Below are 16,492 nucleotides of genomic sequence, written 5' to 3'. Positions count from 1 at the left end.
GGTAACTATCGTTCTCATCGTAGGTTGGGTGATTCCTCCTCTTTTATAGGACAAGTGACAGTATGGACTTGTGCTCCCACATACTGTCGAGTGTATATTGGGAGACCACAATAGGCTATATCCTTTATCCTTAGGAAGCCGTGTTTGCCACCCTATGGATCACAATGCACTGAACACAACATTCAGGAAGATTGACTGCTGTAACTTAAAAAGTATTTTGCAGTTTTACGATTGGTTTGGTAATCCCTCTGTCTAGATTTCCAAAGTAGTCACTTTCGTTCCTTTTCAGACTCCTTAAAAGAAAAGGTCCATCTGATCACTTTTCACTTCAGGATCATTAAAAATTAAAGGCGACTAGACTCATCTTTAGCTTTTTCTCGACTCTTAAAAATTGAAACAGCAAGTTGTGTCAAAGCGTCATAAAATTCATTTAATTCGGAATCACATTTTCCCCTTTTTAATTTGAGTTGATCAAGTAATCCGCAATCGTGGAAGAAAGTCAATCAAAACCTCGTCGTTCACGGAGACTAACGATTCAACCATCTTTGACTCCGGAAATGAAACCATTATGAGCCTGGCGATCTCGTTTAACTAGGTCAAAGTCTCCTGGTTTATTTGAAATTTGTGTTTCAACATTCTCAGAGACTCCAGTTACTCCAACTATTTCTGGTATCCCTGCCTCTACAGAAGAAGTTCCGCAGTTACAAGAGGACACTAGAACTGATCCTAGTGTAATGGTAAACACTCCTATTCCTGAACCAGCTCCATCTACGGCTGATTCAGAAGGTGTCGCCTGTCTAGCATCTGTCGCTGCAGAGTCTATACCTTCTTTGGCACCAGAAATATTTTATGGACCTGACGGTCTACTTCTTCCACCTGGATTTATTTCTATAGAAGAGATCGTGGAGGATCTTCCATCTAGTACTCCATTGCATTTTGGAATTAGGATCCACCCATATCCTTCTACTACAGAAGTTAGTCACCCTTCATCACAAGTTCCTGTAGAATCTCTAGGAAATATTTTGGATAGACTCGATATGTCTAAACAACCATCGACATCTAGGACTGTTTCATCCGATATAGCAGCAGTATAACCTCCTGCCACCAGTCCGACAATGTTTGCTAGTGTACCATCTGTCCCAACTAGTTCTCAACAACTAGATGGAGTCCACCCAGGGACTGTTTTGACAACATGGTCTGTTCTTATTTTTTCATCCGAAACCTTATTTGGAATTTTTTATGTTGAGTCTCAGCAAATTGATCCTTCGCAACAGTATCAATTTGGGCAGTCCGGTCTCCAAAGGCCAATTTTCCCTTTGAATACTGGATTGCTGCCATATATAGGGCAATATGCTTTTTCATTATTCCCTTTGGGAGAACAACCATATGAGAGTTCACAACAGAATTCTGGTCAGGCTGGAATCGCATCCAGTAGTTGGGTACCAATACTACCTCAACAGCCAAGAGTTGTATATTCTATACAACAAAATCAACCTGTGTCAAATATTCCCACTACACTAGCTATTATGACGGTGTCGCAAGTACAAGCAATGCCCGTTGTATGTCAACCTCCAGTCTCTTAGGTCGTAATACAACATCCTCTCATCTCCATGACTCAATCACAACCGCTGATTAGTGGATCGTTAACTGAAGTGACTAAGTTCAAACAGGTACTATAACCTCTCACTTTGGTCAAACATCCAGTATTGGGCAACAGCAAATGGTCTCACAGCCATGGCTGGTGCAATATCAACAACCGAAATTCTAGCAAGCTTATCGAGGACCTAAGCAACAAATCTTTGCAGGTAATGAGCAGCCATATATTCAAAACAGTTACCAACAATCATATTATAATGGTTACACCCATCAACCTTATCAAAGTTATTAGCGTAAAATACATTATGCTGGTATGCAAAGACCCACAGCTCAGGTGATCCCATCTTATCCTGGGTATGCTTTGCCAAACTTGAATCAATAGTTGCCTTTCGTAGCGACTTTAGAATTACCAGATCTAAAACGGCTAACAAATGATCCAATTGCTTATGCCCCTTGGTGGCCAGCGATTCCTCATAAAATTCCGTCAGATATTCCTAAATTCAATGGAAATTTGGGTGAAGATCCATCGAATCATGTGATGACCTTTCATCTGTGGTGTTCGTCCAACACTCTCAATGATGATTCTATTAGGCTTCACCCTTTTCAGCGAACATTAACTGGTCCAGAAGAAAAATGGTACATCGAATTGCCTAGGTCTTCATTCAATAACTTCGGCACCCTCGTCACTACCTTTTTAACCCATTTTCAATTACCCATAAGGTACGAAATGGGGACAGAGCTTCTTACGAATTTTAAGTAGATGACAGCCACTCACATATCTGATCATATTCATGAGTGGCGACATCGTCGTAGAATGGTGAAGACATATGTTCCTGATCAACTATTAGCTGAATGGTTTATTAACTCATTGTTACCTTCTATCACAAAAGATGTGGCCAAGGGAGGAGTTGTCACTGAAGAGCAAATCATTGCTCGTGCACAATATCTAGACTGGATCTATACTCAGTCTGGCATGCTCTATGAAAAAATCCCTGATGCTCCTAGACCAGAGTTCTCCATTCCTCCTCCTCATAAATCAAACAAAGACTCTCATGCCAGTGATGGCATGATCGGTACGACCGACACGAAAACCACAAAGGCTACATCTAAGAAAGCCCGTATGGTTTCTGGTCAAAATGAAAATGAAGAACTTCTTGCCTCAGAGGTCAATGTCGTGTCGACCGACAAAGGCAAAGAACCAAAGCAACCAGGGGGCAAGAAGAAAGGGAAAAGCAAAAAGAAGAAACAGGATGATTCGTCTCCTGAAAAATCTTCTGCAAACCCTTCTGGACAAAAGAAACCTCCTGGGCCATGTCACATATGTGATGAAGACCATTGGATGAGAGATTGTCAGTATAAAGCTAAGATTAAGAAGTTCTTTAAGAGTTCAAAAACCTCAACAGTATTGACCGATCCATTTCCAAACCTAGAAACCAATCTGGTTGCTAGTGACAATGCTTCCCCATCCCAAGTGCTTATGTTGTCCATTTCAAAACAGCAGAATGATGCTTTGATATTGAAAAGGAATAAAGATTACGGGAATCCACAGCTGTCGAACAACAAGGCTACTGATCAACCTAGTAGTTCAACAACAACTTTGACCGAAGTTGTGCCAGCCATCATTCCTGATCTAACAATAAAGTGACCAAAGGGAGTAGTACACAAATCGACATTTAATCCTTGTGCCAGAGCAGCATAGAATTATAATATAGTGGAGGATCTGGTCCAATCGCCATCCGCTATGTCGACACTTGAAGTACTGGAAAATTTTCCCTCCCAAAAGCAAGCTCTATTATCAGCAATACGTGGGATTGACCCAGCAGATTCCAATCTTGTGGCCTTTAACCATAAAGGATGTGAACCTCAATTACTAGCTCAACTCGCTTTCCTCATTCAAGTGAAAGCCCTCAACAAAATTGTTCATCGAACAATTATTGACGAGGGGGCATCTACATGCATTATGTCAATGAGTTGCTGGAAAACATTAGGCTCAACACCCTTGTCGCGATCGTCAACGACATTAAAATCATTCGATGGACGGACATACACCCTGTACGGGATTTTATGTAACTTGCAAGTTGAACTGGGGGGCAAAACAATAGAAATTGATGTCGAAGTTATCGATGGAAACCTCGATTACAACATCCTATTGGGTAGGCCCTAGATTTATGCTATGGCTGCAGTTGTGTCAACATACTTTAGAAAGATTGCATTTCCTTTTCAAGGAGGAATTACAATCGTTGACCAACAAACCTTCCTCCCTAACAGTTCACAAGTTACGAGAAGCATTCCAATGAGCCATGGAAGCTCTCAATCGCTTCAAAATATCAGAGTGGGCATCCTAAAAGACCCTACATTGATGGGTACTTTTTCTCTACCGCCTTCAAGTAATCTGGCGGAAGTAGCCATGGTGGAGACCTGCAATATGGTATCCTCTATATCTACAAAGATTTAGAAGATTTCCGAATATGATGTTATCATGGATCATCACTAGGTATTACCTCCAAGCCTAATAGAAATATTGTAGCAATCAATTTTTTTGGCCTAGGCGGCAAACCAAAATCAATGCTCATCGAGTGTTTGGATAGATAGGTCTAAAGAATATGGTACCTCTTCAGATCCTTGGTCGCATGTACATTCTATAGACGAAGGAATTGTTCAGTCAATGATGATAGGAGAGGCACCATGGGAAGATTACCACCATCGTTCCCATCTTCCGGATTACCACAAAGGTTGTTCCAATAACCTTAATCATCCTTCAGTTTTTTATTTTCTATCAAATATTGTAAATACGGTGGATTTCGAGCGAAATTTGTCCAATATTGAAGAAACTATCACGATAAATATATCAACCAAACCAAATGTTGTAGAGAATATTCATGTTGGAAAATCTTGTTCTTCTTCAAAACTGGAAATATATTGCACTCTCTTTCACGAGTTCAGAGATGTCTTTGCATGGTCATATGAAGAAATGCCAGGCATTGACTCGAGCATAGTTGAACACGAAATTAAGATGTATCCAGATGTCAAACCGATATGACAACAACTTTGGTAGGTGCACCCAAATAAAGTTGCTGCCATCAGGACAGAAGTTCAAAAACTTTTACATGTTGGTTTCGTTTACCCAGTTCCTTTAACTGATTGGGTATCGAATATTGTTCTTGTGATGAAAAAGCAAGGAACGATTAGAGAGTGCGTCGATTACAGGGATGTAAACCAAGCTTGTCCAAAGGACAACTATCCTACACCCTTCATCGACCAGATAATTTATGAATGCGCCAGATGCGAAATATGTTCGTTTATGGATGGATTTTCGGGGTATAATCAAATAAATATCCGCCCATAGGACTAGTCAAAGACTGCATTTATTTGTCCGTGGGGCACATTCGCATACCGCAAGTTACCTTTCGGTTTAAAGAACGTAGGGGCAACTTTTCAGAGGGCTATGAATTATGCCTTCCATGACATCAAGAACATCGTTCAACCATATCTCGATGATCTTCCGGCTCATTCACGAAAGCAGACTGATCATCCATAGCATTTGAGAGCTATATTTCTATGTTGCTGACAGTACAAGATACGACTCAATCCACACAAGTGTGTGCTTTGTGTCGGTTCTGGTCATTTACTTGGATTTGTAGTTTCAAAGGACGAGATTTGTCTTGACCCATGTAAGGTTCAGGCGATCATCAATATGCCTCCACCTTCAAATTTGCTTCAGATTCAAAAACTCCAAGGGAAAGAAAACTTTCTAAGGAGGTTCATTCCAAATTATGCCTAACTTGCTAAAAGTTATACATGTCTTTTGAAAAAATAAGTGCCCTTCAACTGGGATCAGGTTACACAAGATTCCTTTGATGCTTTAAAGGAATCCCTAATAAAAGCATCATTAATGTACACTCCTGACTATCAAAAAGACTTTAACCTGTATCTAGCTGCAATATATACGACCATCACAATGGTTTTAGTTCAAGAAGACAATGGAATCGAACATTTTGTCTATTATTTAATTCAAAACATAAATGATACAGAAATAAATTACTCCTATGTTGAAAAGCTGGCTCTTGCAGCTTCAAGTAGTACAAAGATTTCGACACTATATCCTCTTTCGCAAAACTACAATTTTGTCAGATTGCAACCCTATGACTTACATTTTTTCGCGTCAGTTACTTGGGGGAAAATATTTGAAATGGATAGCTATTTTGCAAGAGTTTGATCTGGAATTCGTAAAATCCAAATCAAACAAATCTCTAGTTTTCGTGGAGTTACTATGCGATTTCCCATTGTCGTCCAACGATTCAACATCCAGAGCATCAATAATGGATGAATCTTTGTTTCTGATATCGTCGAGCAATCCATGGTATGGAGATATAATCATCTATCTCCAAATACAAACACATAGGTGTTATCGAGAAAACTAGTGTCTATGCAGAGCTGCTAGTCCCACTAAGGCTGGTAGCTACCTTAGAAACAAACAAACTAAAAACTACTTTCATTTTCCTTTATGAGAAATAGATAAGAGAAGAATAAGGAGACCAACCTCTGTCTTGCACTTGGTTCCTTGTTCGATTCCTCTCTCTTCTGATAGGTATTTGCCACTCGCTTCCTTGTCTACATAGCTTCAAAGAGTACCTGTAGAATCAAAGCAGCATACCACTATCCAAGAACATAGATCTATTATCATAAACAATATAGGACCAGATGTATATTGACCACAAATGCATAAATCATCAATCATACAAGAATGTGGAGGAAAACTTGAATAGCTTTATTGATAATCAAGAAAGAGCAAAGAGGATTACAACCAATTGTTCTGACCCAACATCATCCTCTCAACAAGAAAGCCCTTCTTCACCTCATGAAATGCTTAGATCACCCAACACTATGATATTGCACCAAGAAACCAACAACGCTTCCTTACAAGATACAAAATTCCAGCCTCTGGATCTCTGGGATGAGGGATCCATATATAGATGTTCGCAAGGGGAATGAGTCAGATTTTGAGATTTGATTAGTGTCCTCTCTGATAGTTCTTCATTCCACTTGGAGATTGATGATCTCTTACTCATCCCTGGTCGAATGCAGAGAGGCAAGTGTCACAGGAGAAGTTTCTGGAAGATTCCATGCTTCTCCACCTTGCGGATTGACCCTACCATTTGTCCACTCTCACCCATCGCACCCCATAGAAGGGTTTTTCAACGTGCATCACACCTACTGTGTGTATTCAGGTTGGATGCAACGCAATTTGACCATGGAGCAGGTGAAATGGTCCAGTTTTGACCAGTTCTGAGTAGTTTTTCATGGAGAACTTCTGGGAGATGTTGTAATCAGTTGACCTTGTTATTTTAGGGGTTGGAACAACACCTTTAGGGACTTAGGAGCCCTTAGTTTATGGACATTTATGATTGGGGTTGCAGTGCCCAAAAATGTCTATAAAAGTTGCCCCCTAAAGCATGAGGTCGTTAATCTTTTGATGTCGGGTGAAATGCTTTATCATGAGGATCCGAAGTGTTTTCAAGCTAGAAGGTGACCTGTAATAAGATACAATACAATACATTATCTTCATAATATTTTCATGATCTATCTAAGGCGGGCATTCCCATGCTCAGCTTTATAAATTCATTTTCATGTACATTGGACAGACAATCGTCTGAGTGTAGACTGATGATTCTGGTAGAGCCATCATCCCTTAGATTGGATGATTATCTGTGAAGAAATGATGTACATTTGACGTCTTGATTTTCCTGAATATATATCGCAGCCCGGATGGATGAAACTAGATCCGAGGTCTTCAATCTCGTTCGATCTTAACTCAAAGTACAAGTCGATCCATGTGAGAGATGTTCTCGAGTTGAAAAATACATCACTTGATTACCAGCCAATGATGTAAGTTGTTAACAGGCGTGAGAGGAATCATCGATAATGATGATGACCCGCAAGGTACTACAATACAATTCACGTGGTGTGAAAAAGGGACTTGGCGTCGAACACCACACAAAATATTTCGGTCGAAGGCCATTGATGTAAACCTGTTGCCGGAAGTGAGAAACTTGCCATTGAGGCATGCAAGCTTCAAAGTACTGAAAGGGTTGTTCCTAGACCAACTTCTTGGATAATGAGATGATGTCGACAAGAAGCGATCCGTCATAGGAGGGCCTTAGTGAATCCCACATCAATGACACGGAACGGAGCAAATGATTTTAATGGAGGTGAAAACGATCTGGTGATATAAGGTTCAAGGTGGCGGTCATGAAAGAATGGAGCATAAATGTATTGCAGTGGGCGAGACACAGGTGAATTCTCTGAGCGACTTCTCTTGAACATATCAGCAACACTGACATGATGGATTGGTAGCATTAACCCCAAATGTGGATGGTGTGATGGAACCATGGTGATGTGACCAGTGAATGGAACAACCCAACCCGACTCGGATGCGGAGTGAAAGTGTCATGTTCAAGAGCGACTTGCTACCAACAAAGTTTCTTCAAGTTTTCTTCCCAATTTTCCCCAGTCATTGTTGACCAGTACCTCTTTATTTTTGTCAAGCTTGAGGAGGATAACATATGCTTGTTCTATAATTTGCCCTTCGGGCAAACCCATCGCTATGTTTTAACGAGCCTAGTGATAGTGAAACTCGTTCTTGTCTGTTATGGACAAGTTTATCGCTATTAGGTTTTAACGAGTTTAATGACAAAGATAGCTCGTTCCTTGTCAATTTTAGAGATTCTAAAAAGGGACGTTCCAAAAGTCATTTTTCATCACATAATCCCTTGAGTCCGAAAAAGTATAAAACAATACAAAACAGATGAATTTTCGGTAATTTTAACGAGCCGATCAAAACAAGCGCTCGATCGTTTTGTGTAATAATCCCTCAGGTCCAAAAAAAGATTAAAAAATAAAGGAGGGATAGCACTTCCGGTCACTTTAACGAGCTGGAGAGGCCAATGGCTCGACAATATTTTCATATTTTATGAGTCAGTTGAAAAGAGCTTAAAGGAGACTCGTTTTTGAGGAACAAGTGATAGATTCGGGTAGCAACTGATTCCAGGTAAGGTTTGGAATTTCCCAATCACGGCAGTGTCACAAGGATGGCTAACAAGATCACTCTTTGTAGCTGTTCCTCAAAAGGGGTAAACAATCAAGTGGAGGTGAATGATCGGCCAATACAGAGTGGAGGTGATGATGAGAACACGACCAAGGCTTCAAAGGCTGAAGTAATACATTCACGGTGGTTATTTACCGGAAATTGGTTCATTTTTTAATGAGCTTAAACGCTGGGGGAAACACTTGCTCATTGCTTATGTTTATTTTTTAACGAGCTTGAATTCCACGTTAAAACTGCTCGATCCAGTCATATAATAAGGATGTCTCATCTAAGATGCCATTTTTCAGAATCTTGCACCTTATAAAGCTTTGCTCCGCATCCTTTCTTTATGCAAGTTAGGAAACGACCAATCCTATGAGTTTAAAGGGTTAGAGGACCTACAAATCTAAAAAATAAATGGTCGCTCTTCTCTTGCATGCCAAAAGGTTTGCATGCCCCCAGGTATAGCGAAAAATCTCCAGGTTACCAAAGATTGTTCCATCCGTGTCATAGACAAAACACTTCCTCGGCGATGGCTACCGAAATAGACAAAGGTGAGTGGCGCAGATGCCTCCACTCACATAACTTTGACGAGGGAATCTTATTCTAGCCTAATCCCATTTTCCCAAATGGACGGGTGTGTTAGACTAGTCATATATCCTTCGCGGAAACCTACACTATACCCAAGGTTTTCCTGCCGAAGCAAACCAGGGTGAATGCCCCCTGGGTTTCAGCCATGTCCTCCGAATCACTCGCGCTCATCAGGAGGATGGACTATATTGATGAGACATTCCTTGCGTGAAAAGACCATTCAGGGTTGGTATATGACTATTTTCTATGTGTGAACCGGGGAATGAAAGCTGGTCTACGAGCTTGACCACTCTTCCTTCGTGCGGAAAACACATTACTCTAAAGAGTGAGGAGACGACGACTCCCATGCAATAAATATAGTCTCGTTATCCTTCTCAACGTTATCGGTACATCGGGAAGGATCCCTAACAGTTGACTGGTTCCTTTGTCAAAGCCTGTTAGATTTCTCATCTCAGGAAAAAGCGATGGCGAACCAAGCGCTTTCCAAGCAGTTGAGGAAATGATACTCACAGAAGCCTCTTCATCTATGATGGTACCGGCCATGATCATTCTATATATTTGAGTAATGATTCGAAATGGTACACTAGTTGGTAAACGGGGTCTGCCTAGGAGGTTCAGTCAAAGGAAACAACCAGGTTTCTTGGAGGTGGGACCGAATAGACGGTTGGATACGACTCTGATGAACTTCCTTCCTGCGGTAAAGGAATGGGTAGATTTCCCCCATGTTCATCGAGGTCTAGTTTTACGAAGAGAATTTGAACGGTGTCGTTCTTGTTCTCTTCGGTGACTGTATCATCTGAAGATGGACCTTCTGAAGGCAAGACCGGGTCAACTGCCGCCTCGACCTTTTGAATTTCGTCTGGTATGGATTCATATGGTTTATCTTCAATGATAGATGCTTCGGCCGACCAGAAGGGTGTGTTAGCCAGATTTCAACTAGTGATGGACTCGGCAAGAGTTTCTTATATCCAGAAGGAAGTCGTAACGGTGAAACCAGACGGTCGTCCAAAACTCTTTTAGCTTCGTCTAAGAAGGGGCAACGGTGGACGGCGTGATCGCCTTCACACAATTTACAAGGAAATTTATATTTTCCTTTTTGTCCAGGGGCTTCACTTTCACTAGTTGATGGTGTATGCTCAACATGATCGTCACAGGTTGATGACACCAGATTATGAAAATGAGGAGACCAGTCCCTTAAGATCCGAGGGATGCAAGGACAATCTCGATGATAGTGGTCTCCTTTGCAAATGACACATGGTGATTTAGGCCTGGTCGGTGCAGTGTGTGGATTTTTCGCTAGGCGATGCTTGGTTGCCCCTTTTCTCCTTTGGCTCCTCTTATTCTTCTCCTTCTTCTTCTTAGTTACTTGATTTTGGGCTTTACCAGCTTCATCAAGCGAAGAAGAAGGAGGAGAGGAAGAATTGGACGAATTAGAGGGTTGGGGGGTAACTCTGGTATCGTTTAGTTGCTAACTTGATTGTTCAAGAATCACGGTGTTCTGAACAACAGAAGTTGAGAAGAGCCATACGGGAAAGCCGATTGTCAATCCTGGAAGAGACAATGTGGCCATATGGGGTGCACCGACATCTCCCCAAGAGGAGAAGGGACTAGGATTTCCTCCAAGGGGAACTCCTTGGTTGGTGGACTCCATTTTTCTCAACCTAAGACCAACGTAGGAAAGGTGATGTTTATTCCGTTTAAAATAAATTTTAGACGCTTTGCACAACTTGTTTTTTCAATTTTTAAGAGTTGAGAAAAAACAAAAGATGACTCTAGTCGCCTTCGATTTTTAATGAGCCTGAAGTGACAAGTGCTCAGATGGAACTTTTCCGTTAAGGAGTCTGAAAAGGAACGAAAGGGACCGCTCTGGAAATATAGACAGAGGGATTACCAAACCAATCGCAAAACTATAGAATACTTTTTACGGTACGACAGTCAATCTTCCCGAATGCTGTGTTCAGTGCATTGCGATCGATAGGGCAGCAGACATGACTTCCTATGGATAAAGGATAAAGCCTATTGTGGTCTCTGAAAATATACTCGACGGTATGTGGGAGCACAAGTCTGTACTGGCACTTATCGTCTCAAAGTGGAGGAATCACCCAACCAACAGTGAAAACAACAGTTACCAGGCTTTACGATGCCGGAATACGTCTCTAGCCTAGACTTCTAGATGTTGTGCGTTAGGTTCCAAAGCGTTTTTAGATTCATTAAATTTATTTTATAGTTGATCTTGCTTAAGAAATTTTCCTTTCAGGTTCACCGCGTGATGTAGATGTACAATTCCTAAAATGCAATCTAAGATGATAAACAGTCGTTTAATCTTCTTTTTGCAATGAAAATCCTAGCTACTAAGGAAAGGGAGATGATTTTCTTTCAACAAAGAGCAAAGAGAAAACACTATATGCAATGTCCTAAATCAAACCAACAAACAGTCTAAATGCAAATGCACATGCATGTATTTGTTTTTAGCCTTCTTAATGTGTGAATGATAAAAAGAAAGCTAAGCGCAAATCTGAATTATTTTTCAAAGCGACAATTACTAACAAGTTTCTTTTCAAAACAAAATGAGGACAATGACGACACTTTGTTATTTGGAATTGAAAACTTGCTTTTGACACTTGAAAAACTACTAATTCAAATCAAATACAAGAGTAATAGTGTAATCAAATATCAAGAACAATCAGATTCTTTTTTATGACTGAAAACGACATTTGCAACACTTTCAAATCAAGAAACGACAGTACAATTACGCTACTTCTTTGTAAAGGAGAACTAAAAATGACTCAAAAATACATAAAAACATTTACAGTTCTTTGCACAATGGAGGCGGAATAACAGCAAGGAAAGGTGTTTCAAACAGAGGTGTACTGACTACAGGCAACAAAACTACTGAATATAGCTGAAAAGCATGAACATAGAAACCAAAATTTAGGAACAAGGCCTTGCCTGATCAGCGCACCTGTAACACAGTGAAACTAAAATGCAACGCACCTACTACACTCGGGAAGTGCGATGCATTTGGTGTTCACAGAACAGACAGTGCGCTGGACCAGGGACAAGACTTTGACTGGGTTCCGGGTCACAGTTTGCAGTCCAGTTCAGGGATTTAGGCAGAGCAAGTGGTAATCAGTAAATCAATCACAGGGGTAGATCTAAGGAGGTTACTAGAGCTACCACGAGGGCAATTAGAGAGCTTGTAAATCGATCGTTTAATTCATAAACAAAACCCAGAGATAGACTGAAGCAGCATTGATCTACTTTGCACTTGCATAGCAAATGGAGTTCGAAGGATAGCTGGCTTGACTTCAGGCTCCGTCTGTAAGTTTATAAAGTAAACAAATGTAGATAAACAGACAATCTATTCACTCCCCAGCAGAGTCGCCATTTTGTTATTGGGAAAACTAGTGTCTATGCAGAGCTGCTAGTCCCACTAAGGCTGGTAGCTACCTTAGAAACAAACAAACTAAAAACTACTTTCGTTTTCCTTTATGAGAAATAGATAAGAGAAGAATAAGGAGACCAACCTCTGTCTTGTGCTTGGTTCCTTGCTCGATTCCTCTCTCTTCTGGTAGGTCTTTGCCACTCGCTTCCTTGTCTACCCAGCTTCAAAGAGTACAACCAATTGTTTTGACCCAGCATCATCCTCTCAGCAAGAAAGCCCTTCTTCACCTCATGAAACGCTTAGATCACCCAACACTATGATAATGCACCAAGAGACCAACAACACTTCCTTACAAGATACAAAATTCCAGCCTCTGGATCTCTGGGATGAGGGATCCATATATAGATGTTTGCAAGGGAAATGAGTAAGCTTTTGAGATTTGATTAGTGTCCTCTCTCTGATTGTTCTTGATTACACTTGGAGATTGATGATCTCTTACTCATCCCTGGTTGAAAAAATGCAGAGAGGCAAGTGTCACAGGAGAAGTTTCTAGAAGATTCCATGCTTCTCCACCTTGCGGATTGACACTGCCATTTGTGCACTCTCGCCCATCGCACCCCATAGAAGGGTTTTTCAACATGCATCGCACCTACTGTGTGTATTCAGGTGGGATGCAACGCACTTTGACCATGAAGCACGTGAAATGGTCCAGTTTTGACCAGTTTCGAGTAGTTTGTCATGGAGAACTTCTGGGAGATGTTGTAATCAGTTGACCTTGTTCTTTTAGGGGTTGGAACAACACCTTTAGGGACCTAGGAGCCCTTAGTTTATGGACATTTATGATTGGGGTTACAGTGCCCAAAAATTTCTATAACAATAGGCCTAATGCCTCTCGCTCAGAACAACGATGTACTCGATACCAAGAAAAAGACTACATGATTGTCAATGATACACTTTACCGTCATGGTATCAATACAATTATATGAAGGTGCATCACCCATGAGGAGGCCGAAAAGGTCCTGAATGATTGTCATTCAGGCACGTGTGGGGGGCATCAATCTGGTTATACTACGACACAAAATATTTTACGAGCAGGTTACTTCTGGCCAACAATATTCAAAGATTGCATAACCGCAGTCAGAAGTTGCCATGCTTGTCAAATCTTCGACTACAAAACTACAAACCCACCCGCACCTCTGCATCCAGTAGTTGTTGTTGGGCCATTTGCCAAATGGGGCATAGATTTCATGACATGTAACCCCACCTCGGCCACGGGGCATGGGTATATGATAGTCGCAGTTGACTATTTTACGAAATGGACTGAGGTGATGCCTACATTAAACAAAAACGGTGAAACGACTGCTCTTTTCTTTTTCAATCATGTATTCTCTAGATTTGGTGTTCCAAAAGCTATAGTCATAGATCATGGATTGCATTTCCGCAATCACATGATGGTTGACTTGGCTGCCAAATTAGGACTATCCCACTCCGTATTATCCGCAAGCTAACGAACAAGTTGAGGCAATCAACAAAGTCCTGAAGTGCATGTTGCAAAGGATGATTGGGGTCCATAAACGGAGTTGGCACCCAATCTTGTACTCAGCCTTGTAGGCATACCGGACATCGGTAAGAATTGCAACCGGATTTACACCCTTTCAGCTAGTGTATGGCCTGGAAGCAGTCTTACCAATTCAGTGTGAGATTTCATCTCTCAAGCTCGTAGTCGACCTTCTCCCCGGAACTTCAGAGGAAGAGGCTCGTTTTTTGGAATTAATCCAATTAGATGAAACTTGTCGTGACGCCGCCCTGGCTAACGAAACTCGTAAGAAATGAGCAAGGTGCAGTTGGACAAGAATGTCAAACCCCATGTCTTCTCAGAAGGCGACCTAGTCTTACTTTACGATTAGGAAACCGATAAATTAGGAGCAGGTAAGTTCCAATCATTGTGGATGGGTCCCTACATTGTTAAGCAAGTCTTAGCAAAAGCAGCCTACGAGCTAGTAGATTATGATGGGATCCCACTGTCGCAACCCTGAAACGGGTTGTACCTTAAGCATTACTATGCTTGACTAAGCATAGTGATCTCTTCATATGCTTTTGTTACATTTTTGTTTTCGTCAAAGTGATCATTTTGGTTAGGTAATCTACTTTTGAATTTGTTGAAAACGTCGAACCTCTTGGAATCATTTGTTGGATATGCTGAAGGAGCTAGTCGTAGTACGCGGAACCTATCTTCTGCAGCCTGGGCCATCTTTGATCCAAGCGGCAAGTGTCGTGACGGAAAAAGTCGTTTGTGCGGACACAACTGACCTCCCTAGGAGTCTAAACTCTCTAGCGACAAACAAGACAAAATGGAGTGATCTTTCTCTAAATATACCTTTTAAAACATGAAAACTACAAGTGTTTAGGCTTACCTTATTCCAAAACGTTGTTGTTGTAGTCCGTCCTTGCCGATCCGGATGAGCTCCTCCTTCACATCAATTCTTGCAACCACAAACAATCAAACAATTACCAAGCACTTGCATTTCATATAATAAAACATATATTCAACATGCAGACCAAGGAACACATGAAATAACTCATTAACACAAGCTATTGAGAAAAATAAACCAGTTTGTATTAATAACGAAACAAAGAAACTCTTACAACCTGGCCTTGGTGTTGTGCAAGCTCCTTCTAGGGTCCACAAGAGTTTTCCTCTACTTTGACAAAGCTCACCCACTTCCAAGTAGAATCAAGCAAAGACAATCTCTCCTCACAAGGTTCTAAATGGGAGTCCTAAATCCTGCAACATTTACCCAAAGAAATGTATAGCTCCAACCTCTCCTCCTTCTGGCTCAAGGTCTTTATTTATAGTGCTGTAAAGAGGTTATGCAGGTCCACCATCAATGGGATAATCCCCCTCTTTGGGTGGGATAGCTCCCTTATTGATGGGATAAGTTCCTCCTTAATAGAGATACATGAACCAACTGGAGGCGCATCCATTTCATCAAACCGACCTCTAGAAAGTTCTAGAAGTAACCACAAGTAACTTTTTTAAGATGAAACTTGCGCATTTTGCCTTTTACAGAAGGACGCACCTGTCCTTTGACATACAGAGCGTCCAAAGACGCAGACTTTGTGAACATTGTGAGCGTCCCCGCAGGTAAGGCTTGAGAGAACCTGCGACCCCAGAGATAAAAACATTTTTTACAAGACTTTCTCTCTTCTTTGAGTTTGAGATGGATAGCAGAGGCATAAGGCTTGCCTAAGAGGGTAGCATGACTGTTGATTTGAGCCATACTAACTGTAAGTAGTCATGGTGACATTTTTTAGTGTAACAGATTGCCCCCTAAAGTGCGAAGCCTGGAATAGATTAGGGTTTGTAATTCTAGGAAGGGTGAAGCGCTTTATCATTTCAAGGATTGTCTTGTGGATGACCTGGTTGGAACTTGCAATTTTCAACACAAAATACATGTATAAGATTATATCATCACTGAGGTAGGCATTCCCATACTCAGATTCAAAACTTTAACTAATGGACTAACTACTCTGATACAGGAATGATCTTGCAATACATCATTTTATAGACTTTTGTAGACACAGTATGGACGCAACCATCTGTTTATGATTAGTCTACATAGATAATGAATACAAAACTCCTCGCAGCCTGGATGGTAGAAACTAGATCCAGGGTCTTCACGTCTACCTCCCGAATTGGTACGATTCTAGCCATGTGATTAAATGATTTGATGTCGAACATGGTAGAAACCACTTGATTACCAGTCGATGATGTAAACTGTTAACAAGCGTGAGAGAGACCACCAGTGATGTCAATGGTTCTCAAAGTACCAAGC

This window comes from Pinus tabuliformis, chromosome 7, assembly GCF_031772625.1.
Source record: "Pinus tabuliformis cultivar Carrire ecotype Pingquan chromosome 7, CPIR1, whole genome shotgun sequence".
Classification (NCBI taxonomy): Eukaryota; Viridiplantae; Streptophyta; class Pinopsida; order Pinales; family Pinaceae; genus Pinus; species Pinus tabuliformis.
The sequence above is the reverse complement of the archived record's forward strand: the minus strand, read 5'-3'. Positions refer to the sequence as shown.